At 36.1% G+C, this 3437-nt stretch overlaps 1 long non-coding RNA gene across 2 annotated transcripts in view; it reads right to left on the bottom strand.

Moving 5' to 3' along the window:
• LOC109849756 overlaps window positions 2267–3437 on the bottom strand; it is a 3268-nt gene continuing 2097 nt past the window's right edge. The window contains exons 4-5 of one of the 2 annotated variants that reach the window (XR_002249232.1): window positions 2928–3062; window positions 2267–2605 (exon numbers count right to left, since the gene is read on the bottom strand). This is a non-coding gene — a long non-coding RNA (uncharacterized LOC109849756). Of the gene's footprint in view, window positions 3063–3437 lie in introns of both variants that reach the window. The other variant, XR_002249231.1, reaches the window with a different exon arrangement.

Below are 3437 nucleotides of genomic sequence, written 5' to 3'. Positions count from 1 at the left end.
TTTCCATATTTTCTCTAACAATCTGCTCAGCTTTAGGGCACAGATAGTTTGTCCACTTATCAGTCATTATCCGTCTGTTGTTCAGGCGACTCATAATTTATTTTCGGATATGCTCTATCATTTACAGGATACGTAATAATCGAGCTTCACGTATCCAGCTGTTAAAGGATTCTGCAACATTAGAGGTTACATGACCATATCTGCAAAGCATAAAATAATTGATAGTATGATGGGCATCCAATATGTAATAAAATTAACACGTAACAACAAAACTTAACCTTTACTGCTCAAAGTTAACATAAAAACATCGGTGTTAATATATATTGCTGAAAGTTAACATATATCAGACAAAGTTAACCTATAGAAAGAAAAATTCACATATATGTAGAATAGTTAACATCAACTGCAAAACGTCATAATCTAAGATGAATGCATTACCTGAAGCCAGGGAAGAATGCATTTGCCCAATTCTTTGGCGAATAACAAAGTACAATCTCATATGCGACTGGAGCCATCTCATAAATTTCCTTCATGTAGTCGTTTCATTCCGCTATAATGTATTTATAGCAATAGCAAGCAGATTGGAGCAAACTCCCCAAAACTTGTGTGTCCTTTGCTTTCATTCCCAAACCCTTTAGCTTTGTTCTAAAATTTTCAACTAGGTACAGAACGCATCGTGAGTGAATTGCTTCAGGGAAATATTCTCTCACGGCTTCTCGAATCCCCTTGTCGGCATCAGAAATAATTATCAATTGATGGGGAGGATTGTACGGGTCTAACCTTTCATACAGTATGGACCACAGGCCTTGAAGGAACCATCTCCAATTATCAACATTTTCCTGATCACATATACAATACGCAACCGGAAATATCCCTTGGTCTCCGTCGTATGCTATGGCGCTCAGGAGCATGCCTTTGTATCTGTCTTTCAAAAAGGTCCCATCCAAAAATAATAGGGGTCTACACCCATTTAAGAAACCAACGATGCAAACGGCATGACATATAAACAGTCTTTTGAACCTTCCTTCATTCTGGTCAATGCATATGTAGCTTCTTGGATTCGTTTCCATCAACATTTGCTCATACGTGTACAACAATGTAGTTTCTGCTCATGTAAATATAATACATTGGAACATTAAGGTAATATATTAACATAAAAGCTCACAAGTTTTCATGAAACATAACATTCCACAATGACAGTTGGAACATATCAATGAAAACTAACATGAAACATCTAAGGATAAGATATTGCATGATAAATCAACAACTAACAATTGTACTATAAGCGGCTATGATAAAAATTTGTACACTTAATAAAATAACTATAAAATTTACCATCTTAATTAATCATAAGCCTCATAACAATCACCATACATATCCTCCCGCGCTCTTTCTTTGCCCCACCATATCTTACTGTATTCAAGTCTTAATCCATATCGAGTGAGGAACTCTTTTTGCACATCAATTGGTCGGATTTCAGGTCGCGCCTTTAATATCGGTCGCAATTGGGCTGCTATGAATTTGCGAGATACTCGTGATTGTCTTGACAAGTTAGTATGTTGTCCACAACTGTGTTCATTCACAAACATTTTGATTTTAATTCTTTTATCATACTTAACAGGAGATGCAAAGAGCATCCAAGGGCATCCATATGTCTCCTTATATCGACAACAGACTTGGATACGTTTGGGTTCATTCTTTACAAATTCATAGTCAAATTTTTTCACCATGGAACGTACTGCAAAGCTAGTCTCAATTCGTTTACAGTCTCAAATTGTTGCCCCTTTTCAGTTAATGATGTGTGCCATCATTGAGGAATGCTGAAAGTGTTGTTGAGAATATCATCAGTTCTCATTACAATCTCACCAGACGGGAAATTATTTTGGATTCTTTCTGAATTGGATACACTTCCTGGAGGAGGAGGACTATATTATGCATTCAAAGAGGCATCACTACTGCACAAATTAATCAACCAGTGAGATATCATACACAATATGTTATATTATCTTCTGATAATTTAAGTTAACAGCAGTAGGACTAAAGTTAACATAGTATAACAAAAGTTAACTAAATGGGTGTAAAATTAACCATTTTCCGTAAACCTTAACATAGTACAACAAAAGTTAACTACATGGGTGTAAAATTAACCATGTTCCTGCGACAATTAACATGTTCATGTAAAGGTTAACATATCTCTTGGAAAATTAACCTATAAGATGAAGAGTTAACATCTAACCATCAGAGATGATAACTATTTTTTCCCAAGTTAGCATTGAAACCTGAAATCACAATTGGCTTATCATCACACATAGCCCTGTTCCTGACAGAGTTCATTGTTTACTTACAAATCAGTAATAACTTACATTGAGGGATTTAATGCACATATGGGATGGTTGAAAGTTGAAGAAAAAAATAACAATGTTTACATCATACAAAGCCCAATGTTATAAAGAGTTCATTAATTACTTACATTTCCCTAATCTGATTTTTCCTTGAAGTGGAACACTCTACATTAACAGCAGCTTGCATGTGAATCTCCGTACAACCAATATTTCGATTATGCTCCAACATGCACTTCAAATCATCATCGTTGTCAACTGAAAAACTAAGGTTGGAGTGCCTCTCAGATTTAAATATCAAGGATAAAGCTTCTTCAGATACTTTCAATTTTTCGGACACATCAAATTTCAATTCATAAAAGTTTGTTGTTGAACTTAGCTTCATGAATAAGGCATTCTCGCCTAAAGACACCATGGAAATCAAGTCATTGGCGACCATTAGGGGTGGTTGAGAGTTATGAGGACAGTTATGAAGGCAATTATGAGGAGTTGACGAGTAATTAAGAGGATTTCAGGCGCATAAGGGTTGTTAACAGTTGAAGAAAAAAACCTAATTTCATTAATGAGAGAGTGAGAGATAAAACTAACCAATTTATAACAAAGGATGATGAAGCAGACAGTAATGGCGGGAACCCGCGCTTTTTATCCCCGCTTTCCACTATCGCTTCGCCATAAATGCGTTGGGAGATATCAGGGAACAAGAGAACCCATTCAGCCGGTTTTCTGTGAGAGAGATAAGGGTATTTTAGGCAGGTAGCAACAAAATACACCCGCTAGATGTATATGTATGGGCTTTTGGGTCTATGCCACAATTTTCACCATTTTTTGGGGCTGAAGGCTAAGGGAGATAATTGGTGGGGCTGGGTCACATCCCATTTCTTTTTTTGGGGCCTTGAAACATTTTTCCCCTTTACTTTTAATACTTTGATATTCTAAATATACCTTTTAGAGAGAAATATTGTTGCTCAAAATCTTTTGCACATAACCCCCTAAAACATTTTAATCTGACTTAACAACCTTGAACTTTAGGATGTCTCATATAACTCACTTGAACTTTAAACTTTTTCTCGACAGAACCCTAACATACTCTCCTCCCCT

The sequence above is a fragment of the Asparagus officinalis genome, chromosome 7 (assembly GCF_001876935.1).
Source record: "Asparagus officinalis chromosome 7, Aspof.V1, whole genome shotgun sequence".
In the NCBI taxonomy this organism is placed as follows: Eukaryota; Viridiplantae; Streptophyta; class Magnoliopsida; order Asparagales; family Asparagaceae; genus Asparagus; species Asparagus officinalis.
The sequence above is the reverse complement of the archived record's forward strand: the minus strand, read 5'-3'. Positions and strand labels throughout refer to the sequence as shown.